Here is a 22896-nt window from a genome sequence, read left to right as displayed (position 1 = left end):
GTAGAGAAGGCGGGACTTGAACCCTGGCCTTCCAGCCCAGGGGTAAAGGCACTACCACTGTGTCACAGGAGCTCCTTTAAATCAACTGGTTCAGACTGTCCCCTTCCCCCAGGAACAGCTGAGATTTGAACCTAGACTTTGCATCCCAGAGGGAGGGTCATGACCACAGTGCCACAAGAGTCCTTGTATAGAGATTTTACACTGGCCACTTTTATGTTCTCTCATGTGGATGCAAAAGATCCCAAGGCACTGCTTTGAAGAAGAGCATGGGAGTGATCCTACGTAGCTTGTAAGTCAGGACTCCCAAGTGGGGTCATAAGCTGATGTTTCAGGGTTGCGGGCTCTGAGGTGGCAACAGAAACCCAGAGTGAGTTGTAACAACTGTCCCCTCTCCCTTGTCCTCCCCCAGTAGAGCCAGCTTTTATAGTCTCCTCCTGTCCCATCCCTCTCTGACACATCTCACAAGGAGGTCATTACAATTTTCACGCATCAAACTGGGGTCATAATGGGCAAAATGTTTGGGAAACACTGCAAGAAACTGAGGATTTATTCCTTCAGCAACATAGCTTGAACAAAAACCCACCTATCTCATCCTCATTGCAGATTGGCTGACGTGTTTTCTCCATTACACTTCATTGTAAGCTGCTTTGTGATATCCTAAGGTAGTTCCTCCGGAAAATAGGGCCAGGAATAGGCCATTTAGCTCATTGAGCTTGTTCCACCCATTTAACTTAACAATGGTCGATTGAACACTTTTACCCGTACTCTCCCCATAGCCCTCAATACCATCGAGAATCAAAAATTTGTCAACCTCCGGGTTACATATACTCAAAGATTGAGGATTACTGCTGCTGCTTGAGGCTATTGTTAAAGGTACTGTTGATAAGCAATATCTCTAATTGCTCAGTGATAACAGGAAATTAAAATGAAACAGCAAACAGGGAGGAGGAATGCAGAACAGGAATGGGTGATATGGGGAGAAGTGAAAAGGCTGTCAAAGTGAGGCTTTTCCAGACAAGCAGGAACTGAGGTGGGAACTGACTGGAAACTCGAGAAACATAATGGTCAAATGAGTGACAACACCATTATTTATTGGTGGAAATGTGGAGGCAGATAAATATTGCAAACAAGGGTCCTAACATGGCAGAAATGAGTCATGCATATTTGGAGGAAATCTTTTCTAACATGTGGAAATGAAGAGATTTGAAAGTAACAACATAAAATCATAGGTGCAATTTTTTTGATCTCTCCTTGTCGGACTGTCCTGCCACCGCAGAAGTCAGTCTGATAAACCTTCCCCACTCTGTCTCTCTAACAAGTATAGATAAAGAGATGAGAAAAAGTACGTGGAATGGCTTGTGTGGTCTCACGACATGTGCAACAGGATTTCTTTTATTATTTCATAGATTCAAAGCCACGTTGACAGAATATTGACCAAGTGTTCTGAAGCACGAGTCCAGTGATACTAAATTTAGATTTGGATTTTATTGTCACATGCAGGGATACAGGAGGACAGTGAAAGGTGTACAATGTCACCATTCCGAGCACCATCTTAGGTACAAAGTTACCTCGGTACAAAATCTTAGTTACTAAGGAGAAAAATAGGGAAAAGTAGTTAAAAGTTCAACATTGAAGTCCTTCTTAGCAGAAAGTAGAAAAATAAAGAAACAAAATTTAAAGTTCAACATTGTAATCCTCCTTAAGGGTTTAGCTGTGCTGGGCTCGCACTCCTCACTAGGGATCAATCTCCTCTGTGCTGGGCTCGCACTCCTCACTAGGGTTCAATCTCCTCTGTGCTGGGCTCACACTCCTCACTAGGGATCAATCTCCTCTGTGCTGGGCTCGCACTCCTCACTAGGGTTCAATCTCCTCTGTGCTGGGCTCACACTCCTCACTCGGGTTCAATCTCCTCTGTGCTGGGCTCACAATCCTCTCTAGAATTCAATCTCCTCTGTGCTGGGCTCACAATCCTCTCTAGAATTCAATCTCCTCTGTGCTGGGCTCACACTCCTCACTCGGGTTCAATCTCCTCTGTGCTGGGCTCACACTCCTCACTCGGGTTCAATCTCCTCTGTGCTGGGCTCACATTCCTCACTAGGGTTCAATCTCCTCTGTGCTGGGCTCAAACTCATTATTAGGGTTCAATGTCCTCTGTGCTGGGCTCACACACCTCACAAGGGTTCAATCTCCTCTGTGCTGGGCTCAAACTAGTCATTAGGGTTCAATCTCCTCTGTGCTGGAGTCACACTCCTCACTAGGGTTCAATCTCCTCTGTGCTGGGCACACAATCCTCTCTAGAATTCAATCTCCTCTGTGCTGGGCTCACACTCCTCTCTAGAATTCAATCTCCTCCGTGCTGGGCTCACACTCCTCACTCGGGTTCAATCTCCTCCGTGCTGGGCTCATATTCCACAGTGGGGTTCAATCTCCTCTGTGCTGGGCTCACTCTCCCCACTCGGGTTCAATCTCCTCGATGCTGGGCTCACACTTCTCACTAGGATTCAATCTCCTCTGTGCTGGGCTCACACTCCTCACTGGGGTTCAATCTCCTCTGTGCTGGGCTCACACTCCTCACTCGGGTTCAATCTCCTCTGTGCTGGGCTCACACTCCTCACTCGGGTTCAATCTCCTCTGTGCTGGGCTCACAATCCTCTCTAGAATTCAATCTCCTCTGTGCTGGGCTCACACTTCTCACTAGGATTCAATCTCCTCTGCGCTGGGCTCACAATCCTCTCTAGAATTCAATCTCCTCTGTGCTGGGCTCAAACTCCTCACTCGGGTTCAATCTCCTCTGTGCTGGGCTCACACTCCTCACTAGGGATCAATCTCCTCTGTGCTGGGCTCACACTCCTCACTCGGGTTCAATCTCCTCCGTGCTGGACTCACACTCCTCACTCGGGTTCAATCTCCTCTGTGCTGGGCTCGCACTCCTCACTAGGGATCAATCTCCTCTGTGCTGGGCTCGCACTCCTCACTCGGGTTCAATCTCCTCTGTGCTGGGCTCGCACTCCTCACTAGGGTTCAATCTCCTTTGTGCTGGGCTCGCACTCATCACTAGGGTTCAATCTCCTCTGTGCTGGGCTCACACTCCTCACTCGGGTTCAATCTCTTCTGTGGTGGGCTCGCACTCCTCACTCGGGTTCAATCTCCTCTGTGCTGGGCTCGCACTCCTCACTCGGGTTCAATCTCCTCTGTGCTGGGCTCACATTCCTCACTAGGGTTCAATCTCCTCTGTGCTGGGCTCAAACTCATTATTAGGGTTCAATCTCCTCTGTGCTGGGCTCAAACTAGTCATTAGGGTTCAATCTCCACTGTGCTGGAGTCACATTCCTCAATAGGGTTCAATCTCCACTGTGCTGGAGTCACACTCCTCACTCGGGTTCAATCACCTCCGTGCTGGACTCACACTCCTCACTGGGGTTCAATCTCCTCTGTGCTGGGCACACAATCCTCTCTAGAATTCAATCTCCTCTGTGCTGGGCTCACACTCCTCTCTAGAATTCAATCTCCTCCGTGCTGGGCTCACACTCCTCACTCGGGTTCAATCTCCTCCGTGCTGGGCTCATATTCCACAGTGGGGTTCAATCTCCTCTGTGCTGGGCTCACTCTCCCCACTCGGGTTCAATCTCCTCGATGCTGGGCTCACACTTCTCACTGGGATTCAATCTCCTCCGTGCTGGGCTCACAATCCTCTCTAGAATTCAATCTCCTCTGTGCTGGGCTCACACTCCTCACTAGGGTTCAATCTCCTCTGTGCTGGGCTCGCACTCATCACTAGGGTTCAATCTCCTCTGTGCTGGGCTCACACTCCTCAATCGGGTTCAATCTCCACTGTGCTGGGCTCGCACTCATCACTAGGGTTCAATCTCCTCTGTGCTGGGCTCGCACTCATCACTAGGGTTCAATCTCCTCTGTGCTGGGCTCACAATCCTCTCTAGAATTCAATCTCCTCTGTGCTGGGCTCACACTCCTCACTCGGGTTCAATCTCCTCTGTGCTGGGCTCACAATCCTCTCTAGAATTCAATCTCCTCTGTGCTGGGCTCACACTCCTCACTCGGGTTCAATCTCCTCTGTGCTGGGCTCACACTCCTCACTAGGGTTCAATCTCCTTTGTGCTGGGCTCGCACTCATCACTAGGGTTCAATCTCCTCTGTGCTGGGCTCGCACTCATCACTAGGGATCAATCTCCTCTGTGCTGGGCTCGCACTCATCACTAGGGATCAATCTCCTCTGTGCTGGGCTCACACTCCTCACGAGGAATCAATCTCCTCTGTGCGGGGCTCACACTCCTCTCTAGAATTCAATCTCCTCTGTGCTGAGCTCACACTCCTCACGAGTGTTCAATCTCCTCGGTGCTGGACTCATACTCCACACTGGGGTTCAATCTCCTCTGTGATGGGCTCACACTCCTCACTAGGGTTCAATCTCCTCTGTGCTGGGCTCACACTTCTCACCAGGGTTCAATCTCCTCTGTGCTGGGCTCAAACTCATTATTAGGGTTCAATGTCCTCTGTGCTGGGCTCACACACCTCACTAGGGTTCAATCTCCTCTGTGCTGGGCTCAAACTAGTCATTAGGGTTCAATCTCCTCTGTGCTGGGCTCACACTCCTCACTGGGGTTCAATCTCCTCTGTGCTGGGCTCACACTCCCGACTCGGAATCAATCTCCTCAGTGCTGGGCTCGCACTTCTCACTAGGATTCAATCTCCTCTGTGCTGGGCTCACACTCCTCACTAGGGTTCAATCTCCTCTGTGCTGGGCACACTCTCCCCACACGGGTTCAACCTCCTCTGGGCTGGGCACACTCTCCCCACACGGGTTCAATCTCTTCTGTGCTGGGCTCACATTCCTCACGAGGGTTCAATCTCCTCTGTGATGGGCTCGCACTCCTCACCAGGGTTCAATCTCCTCTGTGCTGGGCTCAAACTCATTATTAGGGTTCAATGTCCTCTGTGCTGGGCTCACACACCTCACTAGGATTCAATCTCCTCTGTGCTGGGCTCAAACTAGTCATTAGGGTTCAATCTCCTCTGTGCTGGGCTCACACTCCTCACTGGGGTTCAATCTCCTCTGTGCTGGGCTCACACTCCCGACTCGGAATCAATCTCCTCAGTGCTGGGCTCGCACTTCTCACTAGGATTCAATCTCCTCTGTGCTGGGCTCACACTCCTCACTCGGGTTCAATCTCCTCTGTGCTGGGCTCACTCTCCCGACTCGGAATCAATCTCCTCAGTGCTGGGCTCGCACTTCTCACTAGGATTCAATCTCCTCTGTGCTGGGCTCACACTCCTCACTCGGGTTCAATCTCCTCTGTGCTGGGCTCACTCTCCCGACTCGGAATCAATCTCCTTTGTGCTGGGCTCACACTCCTCACTAGGGTTCATTCTCTTCTGTGCTGGGCTCACAGTCCTCACGAGGTCTCAATCTCCTCTGTGCTGTGCTCACACTCCTCACTAGGGTTCAATCTCCTCTGCGCTGGGCTCGCACTCATCATTAGGGATCAATCTCCTCTGTGCTGGGCTCACTCTCCCGCCTCGGGTACAATCTCCTCGGTACTGAGCTCGCACTTCTCACTAGGATTTAATCTCCTCTGTGCTGGGCTCACTCTCCCAACTCGGGTTCAATCTCCTCTGTGCTGGGCTCACACTCCTCACTCGGATTCAATCTCCTCGGTGGTGGGCTCACACTCCTCACTCGGGTTCAATCTCCTCTGTGCGGGCTCGCACTCCTCACTAGGGTTCAATCTCCTCTGTGCTGGGCTCACACTCCTCACGAGGGTTCAATCTCCTCTGTGCTGGGCTCACACTCCTCACTCGGGTTCAATCTCCTCTGTGCTGGGCTCACACTCCTCACTCGGGTTCAATCTCCTCTGTGCTGGTCTCACAGTCCTCACTAGTGTTCAATCTCCTCTGTGCTGGGCTCACTCTCCCCACTCGGGTTCAATCTCCTCTGTGCTGGGCTCACACTCCTCACTAGGGTTCAATCTCCTCTGTGCTGGGCTCGCACTCATCACTCGGGATCAATCTCCTCTGTGCTGGGCTCACACTCACAACTCGGGTTCAATCTCCTCGGTGCTGGGCTCACACTCCTCACTAGGATTCAATCTCGTCTGTGCTGGGCTCACAATCCTCTCTAGAATTCAATCTCCTCCGTGCTGGGCTCACACTCCTCACTGGGGTTCAATCTCCTCTGTGCTGCGCTCACACTCCTCACTCGGGTTCAATCTCCTCTGTGCTGGGCTCGCACTCATCACTAGGGATCAATCTCCTCTGTGCTGGGCTCACACTCCTCACTAGGGTTCAATCTCCTCTGTCCTGGGCTCACACTCACAACTAGGGTTCAATCTCCTCTGTGCTGGGCTCACACTCCTCACGAGGAATCAATCCCCTCTGTGCGGGGCTCACACTCCTCACTCGGGTTCAATCTCCTCCGTGCTGGACTCATATTCCACAGTGGGGTTCAATCTCCTCTGTGCTGGGCTCACACTCCTCACTCGGATTCAATCTCCTCTGTGCTGCGCTCACACTCCTCACTCGGGTTCAATCTCCTCTGTGCTGGGCTCGCACTCATCACTAGGGATCAATCTCCTCTGTGCTGGGCTCACACTCCTCACTAGGGTTCAATCTCCTCTGTGGTGGGCTCACACTCACAACTAGGGTTCAATCTCCTCTGTGCTGGGCTCACACTCCTCTCTAGAATTCAATCTCCTCGGTGCTGGGCTCAGACTCCTCTCTAGAATTCAATCTCCTCTGTGCTGGGCTCACACTCCTCACTCGGGTTCAATCTCCTCTGTGCTGAGCTCACACTCCTCACGAGTGTTCAATCTCCTCCGTGCTGGACTCATACTCCACACTGGGGTTCAATCTCCTCTGTGCTGGGCTCACACTCCTCACTCGGGTTCAATCTCCTCTGTGCTGGGCTCGCACTCCTCACTAGGGTTCAATCTCCTCTGTGCTGGGCTCACACTTCTCACTCTGATTCAATCTCCTCAGTGCTGGGCTCACACTCCTCACTCGGGTTCAATCTCCTCTGTGCTGGGCTCACACTCCTCACTAGGGTTCAATCTCCTCTGTGCTGGGCTCACACTTCTCACTCGGATTCAATCTCCTCTGTGCTGCGCTCACACTCCTCACTCGGGTTCAATCTCCTCTGTGCTGGGCTCGCACTCATCACTAGGGTTCAATCTCCTCTGTGGTGGGCTCACACTCCTCACGAGGAATCAATCTCCTCTGTGCGGGGCTCACACTCCTCACTAGGGTTCAATCTCCTCTGTGGTGGGCTCACACTCACAACTAGTGTTCAATCTCCTCTGTGCTGGGCTCACACTCCTCACTCGGGTTCAATCTCCTCTGTGCGGGGCTCACACTCCTCTCTAGAATTCAATCTCCTCTGTGCTGGGCTCAGACTCCTCACTAGGGTTCAATCTCCTCTGTGCTGAGCTCACACTCCTCACGAGTGTTCAATCTCCTCCGTGCTGGACTCATACTCCACACTGGGGTTCAATCTCCTCTGGGCTGGGCTCACACTTCTCACTCGGATTCAATCTCCTCTGTGCTGGGCTCACACTCCTCACTAGGGTTCAATCTCCTCTGTGGTGGGCTCACACTCCTCACTAGGGTTCAATCTCCACTGTGCTGGGCTCACACTCACAACTAGGGTTCAATCTCCTCTGTGCTGGGCTCACACTCCTCACTAGGGTTCAATCTCCTCTGTGCTGGGCTCACACTCTTCACTAGGGTTCAATCTCCTCTGTGCTGGGCTCGCACTCATCACTAGGGATCAATCTCCTCTGTGCTGGGCTCACACTCCTCACTAGGGTCCAATCTCCTCTGTGGTGGGCTCACACTCACAACTAGGGATCAATCTCCTCTGTGCTGGGCTCACTCTCCCCACTCGGGTTCAATCTCCTCGGTGCTGGGCTCACACTTCTCACTAGGATTCAATCTCCTCTGTGCTGGGCTCACAATCCTCTCTAGAATTCAATCTCCTCGGTGCTGGGCTCACACACCTCTCTAGAATTCAATCTCCTCCGTGCTGGGCTCACACTCCTCACTCGGGTTCAATCTCCTCTGTGCTGAGCTCACACTCCTCACGAGTGTTCAATCTCCTCCGTGCTGGACTCATACTCCACACTGGGGTTCAATCTCCTCTGTGCTGGGCTCACACTCCTCACTCGGATTCAATCTCCTCTGTGCTGAGCTCACACTCCTCACGAGTGTTCAATCTCCTCCGTGCTGGACTCATACTCCACACTGGGGTTCAATCTCCTCTGTGCTGGGCTCACACTCCTCACTCGGGTTCAATCTCCTCTGTGCTGGGCTCGCACTCCTCACTAGGGTTCAATCTCCTCTGTGCTGGGCTCACACTCCTCACGAGGGTTCAATCTCCTCCGTGCTGGACTCATACTCCACACTGGGGTTCAATCTCCTCTGTGCTGGGCTCACACTCCTCACTCGGGTTCAATCTCCTCTGTGCTGGGCTCACACTTCTCACTCGGATTCAATCTCCTCTGTGCTGGGCTCACACTCATCATTAGGGATCAATCTCCTCTGTGCTGGGCTCACACTCCTCACTAGGGTTCAATCTCCTCTGTGGTGGGCTCACACTCCTCACTAGGGTTCAATCTCCTCTGTACTGGGCTCACACTCATCATTAGGGATCAATCTCCTCTGTGCTGGGCTCACACTTCTCACTCGGGTTCAATCTCCTCTGTGCTGGGCTCACACTTCTCACTCGGATTCAATCTCCTCTGTGCTGGGCTCACCCTCCTCTCTAGGGTTCAATCTCCTCCGTGCTGGGCTCACACTCCTCACTCGGGTTCATTCTCGTCTGTGCTGGGCTCACTCTCCCGACTCGGTGTTCAATCTCCTCGGTGCTGTGCTCGCACTTCTCACTAGGGTTCAATCTCCTCCGTGCTGGGCTCACACTCCTCACTCGGATTCAATCTCCTCTGTGCTGGGCTCACACTCCTCTCTAGGATTCAATCTCCTCTGTGCTGGGCTCACTCCTCACTCGGGTTCAATCTCCTCCGTGCTGGGCTCATACTCCACACTGGGGTTCAATCTCCTCTGTTTTGGGATCACACTCCTCACTCGGGTTCACTCTCATCTGTGCAGGAGTCACACTCCTCTCTAAGGTTCAATCTCCTCCATGCTGGGCTCACACTCCTCACTCGGATTCAATCTCCTCTGCGCTGGGCTCACGCTCCTCACTAGGGTTCAATCTCCTCTGTGCTGGGCTCACACTCCTCACTAGGGTTCAATCTCCTCTGTGCTGGGCTCACACTCGTCACTAGGATTCAATCTCCTCTGTGCTGGGCTCACACTCCTCACTCGGATTCAATCTCCTCTGCGCTGGGCTCACGCTCCTCACTAGGATTCAATCTCCTCTGTGCTGGGCTCACACTCGTCACTAGGATTCAATCTCCTCTGTGCTGGGCTCACACTCCTCACTCGGATTCAATCTCCTCTGTGGTGGGCTCACACTCCTCAATAGTGTTCAATCTCCTCCGTGCTGGGCTCATACTCCACACTGGGGTTCAATCTCCTCTGTGCTGGGCTCACACTCCTCACTAGGGTTCAATCTCCTCTGTGCTGGGCTCACACTCGTCACTAGGATTCAATCTCCTCTGTGCTGGGCTCACACTCTTCACTCGGGTTCAATCTCCTCTGTGCTGGGCTCACACTCCTCACTAGGGTTCAATCTCCTCTGTGCTGGGCTCACTCTCCCCACTCGGGTTCAATCTCCTCGGTGCTGGGCTCGCACTTCTCACTAGGATTCAATCTCCTCTGTGCTGGGCTCACACTCCTCACGAGGATTCAATCTCCTCTGTGCTGGGCTCACACTCCTCTCTAGAATTCAATCTCCTTTGTGCTGGGCTCAGACTCACAACTAGGGTTCAATCTCCTCTGTGCTGGGCTCACACTCCCCACTCGGGTTCAATCTCCTCGGTTCTGGGCTCGCACTTCTCACTAGGATACAATCTCCTCTGTGCTGGGCTCACACTCCTCACGAGGATTCAATCTCCTCTGTGCTGGGCTCGCACTCCTCACTCGTGTTCTACCTCCTCCTTGCTGGGCTCATATTCCACACTGGGGTTCAATCTCCTCTGTGCTGGGCTCACACTCCTCACTAGGGTTCCATCTCCTCTGTGCTGGGCTCACACTCATCATTAGGGATCAATCTCCTCTGTGCTGGGCTCACACTCCTCACTCGGGTTCAATCTCCTCTGTGCTGGGCTCACACTTCTCACTCGGATTCAATCTCCTCTGTGCTGGGCTCACACTTCTCACTCGGACTCAATCTCCTCCGTGCTGGGCTCGCATTCCTCATTATGGTTCAATCTCTTCTGTGCTGGGCTCACAGTCCTCACGAGTTCTCAATCTCCTCCGTGCTGGGATCACAATCATCACGAGGATTCAATCTCGTCTGTGCTGGGCTCACACTCCTCACAAGGGTTCAATCTCCTCTGGGCTGGGCTCACACTCCTCACTAGGGTTCAATCTCCTCCGTGCTGGGCTCATATTCCACACTGGGGTTCAATCTCCTCTGTGCTGGGCTCACACTCCTCACGAGGGTTCAATCTCCTCTGTGCTGGGCTCACACTCCTCACGAGGGTTCAATCTCCTCTGTGCTGGGCTCACACTCCTCACGAGGGTTCAATCTCCTCTGTGCTGGGCTCACACTCCTCACGAGGGTTCAATCTCCTCCGTGCTGGGCTCACACTCCTCACGAGGGTTCAATCTCCTCTGTGGTGGGCTCACACTCCTCACTAGGGTTCAATCTCCTCTCTGCTGTGCTCGCTCTCCTCACTCAGGTTCACTCTCCACTGTGCTGGTCTCACAGTCCTCACTAGTGTTCAATCTCGTCTGTGCTGGGCTAACACTCCTCACTCGGGTTCAATCTCCTCTGTGCTGGGCTCACACTCACAACTCGGGTTCAATCTCCTCTGTGGTGGGCTCACACTCCTCAATCGGGTTCAGTCTCCTCTGTGCTGGGCTCATACTCCACACTGTGGTTCAATCTCCTCTGTGCTGGGCTCATACTCCACACTGTGGTTCAATCTCCTCTGTGCTGGGCTCATACTCCACACTGTGGTTCAATCTCCTCTGTGCTGGGCTCACACTCCTCACTCGGATTCAATTTCCTCTGTGGTGGGCTCCCACTCACAACTCGGGTTCAATCTCCTCTGTGGTGGGCTCACACTCCTCAATTGGGTTCAATCTCCTCTGTGCTGGGCTCATACTCCACACTGTGGTTCAATCTCCTCTGTGCTGGGCTCATACTCTACACTGTGGTTCAATCTCCTCTGTGCTGGGCTCACAGTCCTCACTAGTGTTCAATCTCCTCTGTGCTGGGCTCACACTTCTCACTAGGGTTCAATCTCCTCTGTGCTGGGCTCACACTCATCACTCGGGATCAATCTCCTCTGTGCTGGGCTCACACTCCTCACGAGGGTTCAATCTCCTCCGTGCTGGGCTCACACTCCTCACGAGGGTTCAATCTCCTCTGTGGTGGGCTCATATTCCACACTAGGGTTCATTCTCCTCTCTGCTGGGCTCGCTCTCCTCACTCAGGTTCACTCTCCACTGTGTTGGTCTCACAGTCCTCACTAGTGTTCAATCTCGTCTGTGCTGGGCTAACACTCCTCACTCGGGTTCAATCTCCTCTGTGCTGGGCTCACACTCACAACTCGGGTTCAATCTCCTCTGTGGTGGGCTCACACTCCTCAATCGGGTTCAGTCTCCTCTGTGCTGGGCTCATACTCCACACTGTGGTTCAATCTCCTCTGTGCTGGGCTCATACTCCACACTGTGGTTCAATCTCCTCTGTGCTGGGCTCATACTCCACACTGTGGTTCAATCTCCTCTGTGCTGGGCTCACACTCCTCACTCGGATTCAATCTCCTCTGTGGTGGGCTCCCACTCACAACTCGGGTTCAATCTCCTCTGTGGTGGGCTCACACTCCTCAATTGGGTTCAATCTCCTCTGTGCTGGGCTCATACTCCACACTGTGGTTCAATCTGCTCTGTGCTGGGCTCATACTCCACACTGTGGTTCAACCTCCTCTGTGCTGGGCTCACAGTCCTCACTAGTGTTCAATCTCCTGTGTGCTGGGCTCACACTTCTCACTAGGGTTCAATCTCCTCTGTGCTGGGCTCACACTCCGCACTCGGATTCAATCTCCTCTGTGCTGGGCTCATATTCCACACTGGGGCTTAATCTCCTCTGTGCTGGTCTCACAGTCCTCACTAGTGTTCAATCTCCTCTGTGCTGGGCTCACACTCCTCACTAGGGATCAATCTCCTCTGTGCTGGGCTCACACTCCTCACTAGGGTTCAGTCTCCTCTGTGCTGGGCTCACACTCATCACTAGGGATCAATCTCCTCTGTGCTGGGCTCACACTCCTCACTCGGGTTCAATCTCCTCTGTGCTGGGCTCGCACTCATCACTAGGGATCAATCTCCTCTGTGCTGGGCTCCCACTCCTCACTAGGGTTCAATCTCCTCTGTGCTGGGCTCGCACTCATCACTAGGGTTCAATCTCCTCTGTGCTGGGCTCGCACTCATCACTAGGGATCAATCTCCTCTGTGCTGGGCTCACACTCCTCACTCGGGTTCAATCTCCTCTGTGCTGGGCTCATACTCCACACTGTGGTTCAATCTCCTCTGTGCTGGGCTCACAGTCCTCACTCGGGTTCAATCTCCTCTGTGCTGGGCTCACACTCCTCAATCGGGTTCAATCTCCTCTGTGCTGGGCTCATACTCCACACTGTGGTTCAATCTCCTCTGCGCTGGGCTCACAGTCCTCACTCGGGTTCAATCTCCTCTGTGCTGGGCTCATACTCCACACTGTGGTTCAATCTCCTCTGTGCTGGGCTCACAGTCCTCACTCGGGTTCAATCTCCTCTGTGCTGGGCTCACACTCCTCAATCGGGTTCAATCTCCTCTGTGCTGGGCTCATACTCCACACTGTGGTTCAATCTCCTCTGCGCTGGGCTCACACTCCTCAATCGGGTTCAATCTCCTCTGTGCTGGGCTCACACTCCTCAATCGGGTTCAATCTCCTCTGTGCTGGGCTCATACTCCACACTGTGGTTCAATCTCCTCTGTGCTGGGCTCGCACTCCACACTAGGGTTCAATCTCCTCTGTGCTGGGCTCACAGTCCTCACTCGGGTTCAATCTCCTCTGTGCTGGGCTCACACTCCTCAATCGGGTTCAATCTCCTCTGTGCTGGGCTCATACTCCACACTGTGGTTCAATCTCCTCTGTGCTGGGCTCGCACTCCTCACTAGGGTTCAATCTCCTCTGTGCTGGGCTCACACTCCGCACTCGGATTCAATCTCCTCTGTGCTGCGCTCACACTCCTCACTCGGGTTCAATCTCCTCTGTGCTGGGCTCGCACTCATCACTAGGGATCAATCTCCTCTGTGCTGGGCTCACACTCACAACTAGGGATCAATCTCCTCTGTGCTGGGCTCACTCTCCCCACTCGGGTTCAATCTCCTCGGTGCTGGGCTCACACTTCTCACTAGGATTCAATCTCCTCTGTGCTGGGCTCGCACTCCTCACTCGTGTTCTACCTCCTCCGTGCTGGGCTCATACTCCACACTGGGGTTCAATCTCCTCTGTGCTGGGCTCACTCCTCACTCGGGTTCAATCACCTCTGCGCTGGGCTCACGCTCCTCACTAGGATTCAATCTCCTCCGTGCAGGCATCACACTCCTCACTCGGATTCAATCTCCTCTGCGCTGGGCTCACGCTCCTCACTAGGATTCAATCTCCTCCGTGCAGGCATCACACTCCTCACTCGGATTCAATCTCCTCTGCGCTGGGCTCACGCTCCTCACTAGGATTCAATCTCCTCTGTGCTGGGCTCACACTCGTCACTAGGATTCAATCTCCTCTGTGCTGGGCTCACACTCCTCACTAGGGTTCAATCTCCTCTGTGGTGGGCTCACACTCACAACTAGGGTTCAATCTCCTCTGTGGTGGGCTCACACTCCTCAATCGAGTTCAATCTCCTCTGTGCTGGGCTCACTCTCCCCACTCGGGTTCAATCTCCTCGGTGCTGGGCTCGCACTTCTCACTAGGATTCAATCTCCTCTGTGCTGGGCTCACACTCCTCACGAGGATTCAATCTCCTCTGTGCTGGGCTCAGACTCCTCACTGGGGTTCAATCTCCTCTGTGCTAGGCTCGCACTCCTCACTCGTGTTCTACCTCCTCCTTGCTGGGCTCATACTCCACACTGGGGTTCAATCTCCTCTGTGCTGGGCTCACACTCCTCACTAGGGTTCAATCTCCTCTGTGCTGGGCTCACACTCTTCACTCAGGTTCAATTCCCTCTGTGCTGGGCTCACACACCTCACTAGGGTTCAATCTCCTCTGTGCTGGGCTCACACTCCTCACTAGGGTTCATTCTCTTCTGTGCTGGGCTCACAGTCCTCACGAGGTCTCAATCTCCTCTGTGCTGTGCTCACACTCCTCACTAGGGTTCAATCTCCTCTGTGCTGGGCTCGCACTCATCACTAGGGATCAATCTCCTCTGTGCTGGGCTCACACTCCTCACTCGGGTTCAATCTCCTCTGTGCTGGGCTCATACTCCACACTGTGGTTCAATCTCCTCTGTGCTGGGCTCATACTCCACACTGTGGTTCAATCTCCTCTGTGCTGGGCTCACACTCCTCACTCGGGTTCAATCTCCTCTGTGCTGGGCTCATACTCCACACTGTGGTTCAATCTCCTCTGTGCTGGGCTCACAGTCCTCACGAGGGTTCAATCTCCTCTGTGGTGGGCTCCCACTCACAACTCGGGTTCAATCTCCTCTGTGGTGGGCTCACACTCCTCAATCGGGTTCAATCTCCTCTGTGCTGGGCTCATACTCCACACTGTGGTTCAATCTCTTCTGTGCTGGGCTCATACTCCACACTGTGGTTCAATCTCCTCTGTGCTGGGCTCACACTCCTCACTAGGGTTCAATCTCCTCTGTGCTGGGCTAACACTCCTCACTCGGGTTCAATCTCCTCTGTGCTGGGCTCACACTCCACACTCGGATTCAATCTCATCTGTGCTGCGCTCACACTCCTCACTCGGATTCAATCTCCTCTGTGCTGTGCTCGCACTCATCACTAGGGATCAATCTCCTCTGTGCTGGGCTCACAGTCCTCACGAGGGTTCAATCTCCTCTGTGGTGGGCTCCCACTCACAACTCGGGTTCAATCTCCTCTGTGGTGGGCTCACACTCCTCAATCGGGTTCAATCTCCTCTGTGCTGGGCTCATACTCCACACTGTGGTTCAATCTCTTCTGTGCTGGGCTCATACTCCACACTGTGGTTCAATCTCCTCTGTGCTGGTCTCACAGTCCTCACTAGTGTTCAATCTCCTCTGTGCTGGGCTAACACTCCTCACTAGGGTTCAATCTCCTCTGTGCTGGGCTCACACTCCGCACTCGGATTCAATCTCCTCTGTGCTGCGCTCACACTCCTCACTCGGATTCAATCTCCTCTGTGCTGCGCTCACACTCCTCACTAGGGTTCAATCTCCTCTGTGCTGTGCTCGCACTCATCACTAGGGATCAATCTCCTCTGTGCTGGGCTCACAGTCCTCACGAGGGTTCAATCTCCTCTGTGGTGGGCTCCCACTCACAACTCGGGTTCAATCTCCTCTGTGGTGGGCTCACACTCCTCAATCAGGTTCAATCTCCTCTGTGCTGGGCTCACTCTCCCCACTCGGGTTCAATCTCCTCGGTGCTGGGCTCACACTTCTCACTAGGATTCAATCTCCTCTGTGCTGGGCTCACACTCCTCACTCGTGTTCTACCTCCTCCTTGCTGGGCTCATACTCCACACTGTGGTTCAATCTCCTCTGTGCTGGGCTCATACTCCACACTGTGGTTCAATCTCCTCTGTGCTGGGCTCACACTCCTCACTAGGGTTCAATCTCCTCTGTGCTGGGCTCATACTCCACACTGTGGTTCAATCTCCTCTGTGCTGGGCTCATACTCCACACTGTGGTTCAATCTCCTCTGTGCTGGGCTCACACTCCTCACTCGTGTTCTACCTCCTCCTTGCTGGGCTCATACTCCACACTGTGGTTCAATCTCCTCTGTGCTGGGCTCATACTCCACACTGTGGTTCAATCTCCTCTGTGGTGGGCTCACACTCACAACTAGGGATCAATCTCCTCTGTGGTGGGCTCACACTCCTCAATCGAGTTCAATCTCCTCTGTGCTGGGCTCACTCTCCCCACTCGGGTTCAATCTCCTCGGTGCTGGGCTCACACTTCTCACTAGGATTCAATCTCCTCTGTGCTGGGCTCACACTCCTCACTCGTGTTCTACCTCCTCCTTGCTGGGCTCATACTCCACACTGGGGTTCAATCTCCTCTGTGCTGGGCTCACACTCTTCACTCAGGTTCAATTCCCTCTGTGCTAGGCTCACTCTCCTCACTGGGGTTCAATCTCCTCCGTTCTGGGCTCATACTCCACACTGGGGTTCAATCTCCTCTGTTTTGGGATCACACTCCACACTGGGGTTCAATCTCCTCTGTTTTGGGATCACACTCCTCACTCGCGTTCACTCTCATCTGTGCAGGAGTCACACTCCTCTCTAAGGTTCAATCTCCTCTGGGCTGGGCTCACACTCCTCAATAGGGTTCAATTTCGTCCGTGCTGGGCTCGCATTCCTCATTAGGGTTCAATCTCTTCTGTGCTGGGCTCACAGTCCTCACGAGGTCTCAATCTCCTCTGTGCTGGGATCACAATCCTCACTAGGATTCAATCTCCTCTGTGCTGGGCTCGCACTCTTCACTGGGGTTCAATCTCCTCTGTGCTGGGCTCAAACACCTCACTAGGGTTCAATCTCCTCTGTGCTGGGCTCACTCTCCTCACTAGGGTTCAATCTCCTCTGTGCTGGGCTCACTCTCCTCACTAGGGTTCAATCTCCTCTGTGCTGGGCTCGCACTCCTCACTAGGGTTCAATCTCCTCCGTGCTGGGGTCACAGTCTTCACTGGGGTTCAATCTCCTCCGCGCTGGGCTCACTCTCCTCACTAGGGTTCAATCTCCTCTGGGCTGGGCTCACACTCCTCACTCGGGTTCAATCTCCTCTGTGCTGGGCTCACACTCCTCACTCGGGTTCAATCTCCTCTGTGCTGGGCTCACACTCCTCACTCGGGTTCAATCTCCTCGGTGCTGGGCTCACACTCCTCACTCGGGTTCAATCTCCTCTGGGCTGGGCCCGAACTCCTCACGAGGGTTCAATCTCCTCTGTTTTGGTATCACACTCCTCACTCGGGTTCAATCTCCTCTGTGCTGGGCTCACACTCCTCACTCGGGTTCACTCTCCTCCGTGCTGGGCTCGCACTCCTCAATAGGGTTCAATCTCCTCTGTGCTGGGCTCACACTCCTCACTCGGGTTCAATCTCCTCTGTGCTGGGCTCACACTCCTCACTCGGGTTCAATCTCCACTGTGCTGAGCTCACACTCCTCACGAGTGTTCAATCTCCTCCGTGCTGGACTCATACTCCACACTGGGGTTCAATCTCCTCTGTGCTGGGCTCACACTCCTCACTCGGGTTCAATCTCCTCTGTGCTGGGCTCGCACACCTCACTAGGGTTCAATCTCCTCTGTGCTGGGCTCACACTCCTCACTGGGGTTCAATCTCCTCTGTGCTGGGCTCACACTCCTCACTCGGGTTCAATCTCCTCTGTGCTGAGCTCACACTCCTCACGAGTGTTCAATCTCCTCCGTGCTGGACTCATACTCCACACTGGGGTTCAATCTCCTCTGTGCTGGGCTCACACTCCTCACTCGGGTTCAATCTCCTCTGTGCTGGGCTCGCACACCTCACTAGGGTTCAATCTCCTCTGTGCTGGGCTCACACTCCTCACTAGGGTTCAATCTCCTCTGTGCTGGGCTCGCACACCTCACTAGGGTTCAATCTCCTCTGTGCTGAGCTCACACTCCTCAATAGGGTTCAATCTCCTCTGTGCTGGGCTCACACTCCTCACTTGGGTTCAATCTCCTCTGTGCTGGGCTTGCACTCATCACTAGGGATCAATCTCCTCTGTGCTGGGCTCACACTCCTCAATAGGGTTCAATCTCCTCTGTGCTGGGCTCACACACCTCACTAGGATTCAATCTCCTCTGTGCTGGGCTCACACTCCTCACGAGGGTTCAATCTCCTCTGTGCTGGGCTTGCACTCATCACTAGGGATCAATCTCCTCTGTGCTGGGCTCACACTGCTCACTCGGGTTCAATCTCCTCTGTGCTGGGCTCATACTCCACACTGGGGTTCAATCTCCTCTGTGCTGGGCTCACACACCTCACTAGGATTCAATCTCCTCTGTGCTGGGCTCACACTCCTCACGAGGGTTCAATCTCCTCTGTGCTGAGCTCACACTCCTCACGAGTGTTCAATCTCCTCCGTGCTGGACTCATACTCCACACTGGGGTTCAATCTCCTCTGTGCTGGGCTCACACTCCTCACTCGGGTTCAATCTCCTCTGTGCTGAGCTCACACTCCTCACTCGGGTTCAATCTCCTCTGTGCTGGGCTCACACTCCTCACTCGGGTTCAATCTCCTCTGTGCTGAGCTCACACTCCTCACGAGTGTTCAATCTCCTCCGTGCTGGACTCATACTCCACACTGGGGTTCAATCTCCTCTGTGCTGGGCTCACACTCCTCACTCGGGTTCAATCTCCTCTGTGCTGGGCTCGCACACCTCACTAGGGTTCAATCTCCTCTGTGCTGGGCTCACACTCCTCACTGGGGTTCAATCTCCTCTGTGCTGGGCTCACACTCCTCACTCGGGTTCAATCTCCTCTGTGCTGAGCTCACACTCCTCACGAGTGTTCAATCTCCTCCGTGCTGGACTCATACTCCACACTGGGGTTCAATCTCCTCTGTGCTGGGCTCACACTCCTCACTCGGGTTCAATCTCCTCTGTGCTGGGCTCGCACACCTCACTAGGGTTCAATCTCCTCTGTGCTGGGCTCACACTGCTCACTCGGGTTCAATCTCCTCTGTGCTGGGCTCATACTCCACACTGGGGTTCAATCTCCTCTGTGCTGGGCTCACACACCTCACTAGGATTCAATCTCCTCTGTGCTGGGCTCACACTCCTCACGAGGGTTCAATCTCCTCTGTGCTGAGCTCACACTCCTCACGAGTGTTCAATCTCCTCCGTGCTGGACTCATACTCCACACTGGGGTTCAATCTCCTCTGTGCTGGGCTCACACTCCTCACTCGGGTTCAATCTCCTCTGTGCTGGGCTCACACTCCTCACTCGGGTTCAATCTCCTCTGTGCTGGGCTCACACTCCTCACTCGGGTTCAATCTCCTCTGTGCTGAGCTCACACTCCTCACGAGTGTTCAATCTCCTCCGTGCTGGACTCATACTCCACACTGGGGTTCAATCTCCTCTGTGCTGGGCTCACACTCCTCACTCGGGTTCAATCTCCTCTGTGCTGGGCTCGCACACCTCACTAGGGTTCAATCTCCTCTGTGCTGGGCTCACACTCCTCACTAGGGTTCAATCTCCTCTGTGCTGGGCTCAAACTCCTCACGAGCGTTCAATCTCCTCCGTGCTGGGCTCACAATCCTCACTCGGGATCAATCTCCTCTGTGCTGGGCTCACACTCCTCACTCTGGTTCAATCTCTTCTGTGCTGGGCTCACACTCCTTACGAGTTTTCAATCTCCTCCGTGCTGGGCTCATACTCCTCACTAAGTATCAATCTCCTCCGTGCATGTCTCACACTCCTCACTCGATTTCAATCTCCTCTGTGCTGGGCTCACACTCCTCACTAGGGTTCAATCTCCTCCGTGCTGGGCTCACACTCCTCACTCGGGATCAATCTCCTCTGTGCTGGGCTCATACTCCAAACTGGGGTTCAATCTCCTCTGTGCTGGGCTCACACTCCTCACTCGGGTTCAATCACCTCCGTGCTGGTCTCACACTCCTCACGAGGGATCAATCTCCTCTGTGCTGGGCTCACACTCCTCACTCGGGATCAATTTCCTCTGTGCTGGGCTCGCACACCACACTCGGTTTCAATCTCCTCTGTGCTGGGCTCACAGTCCTCACTAGGGTTCAATCTCCTCTGTGCTGGGCTCGCACTCCTCACTCGGGTTCAATCTCCTCTGTGCTAGGCTCGCACTCCTCACTCGGGTTCAATCTCCTCTGTGCTGGGCTCATACTCCACACTAGGGTTCAATCTCCTCTGTGCTGGGCTCGCACTCCTCACTAGGGTTCAATCTCCTCTGTGATGGGCTCACACTCCTCACTCGGTTCAATCTCCTCTGTGCTGGGCTCGCACTCATCACTAGGGATCAATCTCCTCTGTGCTGGGCTCACACTCCTCACTCGGGTTCAATCTCCTCTGTGCTGGGCTCATATTCCACACTGGGGTTCAATCTCCTCTGTGCTGGGCTCACACTCCTTACTCGGGTTCAATCTCCTCCGTGCTGGGCTCATACTCCACACTGGGGTTCAATCTCTTCTGTGCTGGGCTCACACTCCTCACTAGGGTTCAATCTCCTCCGTGCTGGGCTCACACTCCTCACTCGGGATCAATCTCCACTGTGCTGGGCTCACACTCCTCACTCGCGTTCAATCTCCTCTGTGGTGGGCTCGCACTCGCCACTCGGGTTCAATCTCCTCTGGGCTGGGCTCTACTTCCTATGCTTTGGGCTTGATCTGCCCGTGTTTGCCATCACCCCCGATACTGAGGACCACTATCGCTGCTCCGCTGCGCTTACTCTCCCCCACACTGGGCTCAGTCTCCCCCACACTGGGCTCACTCTTCCCCCATACTGGGCTCACTGTCCCCCACACTGGGCTCATTCGCCCCCACGCTGCGCTCACTCTCCCCCACACTGGGCTAGCTCTCCGCAGCGCTGGGTTCACTTGCTCCCACACTGCGCTCACTCTCCCCCACGCTGGCCTCGCTCTCCGCGGCGCTGGGCTCACTCTCGACCATGCTGGGTTCGCTCTCCCCCATGCTGGGCTCACTCTCCCCCACGCTGGGCTCACTCTCCCCCACGCTGGGCTCACTCTCCCCCACGCTGGGCTGACTCTCCTCCACGCTGGGCTGACTCTCCCCCATGCTGGGCTCACTCTTCCCCATGCTGGGCTCACTCTTCCCCATGCTGGGCTCACTCTCCCCCTTGCTGGGCTCACTCTCCCCCACGTTAGGCTCACTCTCCCCCACGCTGGGCTCACTCCCTCCCATGCTGGGCTCACTCTCCCCACGCTGGGCTCACTTGCCCCCACGCTGGGCTCACTCCCTCCTACTCTGGGCTCACTTTCCCCCCACACTGGGCTCACTCTTCCCCCACACTGGGCTCACTCACTCCCACGCTGGGCTCACTCTCCCCCCACACTGGGCTCACTCTCCTCCCACGCTGGGCTCACTCCCTCCCACGCTAGGCTCACTCTCCCCCACGCTGGGTTCACTCTCCCCCCACGCTGGGCTCACTCCCTCCCACGCTGGGCTCACTCCCTCCCACGCTGGGCTCACTCTCCCCCACACAGGACTCACTCTCCCCCACGCTGGGCTCACTCTCCCCCACGCTGGGCTCACTTTGCCCCACGCTGGGATCACTCTCCCCCCACGCTGGGCTCACTCTCCCCCACGCTGGGTTCACTCTCCCCCCACGCTGGGATCACTCTCCCCCGACACTGGGCTCACTCTCGCCCCACACTGGGCTCACTCTCGCCCCACACTGGGCTCACTCTCCCCCCACACTGGACTCACTCTCCCCCACGCTGGGTTCACTCTCCCCCCACGCTGTGTTCAATCTCCCCCACGCTGGGCTCACTCTCCCCCACGATGCACTCACTCTCCCCACGCTAGGCTCACTCTCCCCCACGCTGGGCTCACTCTGCCCCACGGTGGGTTCACTCTCCCCCCACGCTGGGCTCACTCCCTCCCACGCTGGGGTCACTCTCCCCAGCTCAGGACTCACTCTTTCGCACGCTGTGCTCACTCTCCCCCACACAGGACTCACTCTCCCCCACACAGGACTCACTCTCCCCCACGCTGGGCTCATTCTCCCCCACGCTGGGCTCACTCTCCCCCACACAGGACTCACTCTTCCCCACGCTGGGCTCACTATCCCCCACGCTGGGCTCACTCTTCCCCCACACTGGGCTCACTCTTCCACCACACAGGACTCACTCTCCCCCTCACTGGGCTCACTCTCCCCCACACTGGACTCACTCGCCCCCACGCTGGGCTCACTCTCCCTCACGCTGGGCTAGCTCTCTGCGGCGCTGGGCTCACTCTCCCCCACGCTGCGCTCACTCTCCCCCACGCTGGGCTAGCTCTCCACGGCGCTGGGCTCACTCTCCCCCATGCTGGGGTCAATCTTCCCCACACTGGGCTCACTCTCCCCCATGCTGGGCTCACTCCCCCCCACGCTAGGCGCACTCTCCCCCACCATGAGCTCACTCCCTCCCACGCTGGACTCACTCTCACCACGCTGGGCTCACTTGCCCCCAAGCTGGGCTCACTCTCCCCCAAGCTGGGCTCACTTCCCCCCACACTGGGCTCACTCTCCCCCATGCTGGGCTCACTCTCCCCCACACTGGGTTCACTCTCCCCCCACGCTGGGCTCACTCTCCCCCACACTGGGCTCACTCTCCCCCAATCTGGGCTCACTTCCCCCCACACTGGGCTCACTCTCCCCCAAGCTGGGCTCACTTCCCCCCACACTGGGCTCACTCTCCCCCAAGCTGGGCTCACTCTCCCCCACACTGGGCTCACTCTCCCCCAAGCTGGGCTCACTTCCCCCCACACTGGGCTCACTCTCCCCCAAGCTGGGCTCACTTCCCCCCACACTGGGCTCACTCTCCCCCAAGCTGGGCTCACTCTCCCCCACACTGGGC

The sequence above is a fragment of the Chiloscyllium punctatum genome, chromosome 26 (genome assembly GCF_047496795.1).
Source record: "Chiloscyllium punctatum isolate Juve2018m chromosome 26, sChiPun1.3, whole genome shotgun sequence".
NCBI lineage: Eukaryota > Metazoa > Chordata > Chondrichthyes > Orectolobiformes > Hemiscylliidae > Chiloscyllium > Chiloscyllium punctatum.
This window is presented reverse-complemented; position numbering follows the sequence as displayed.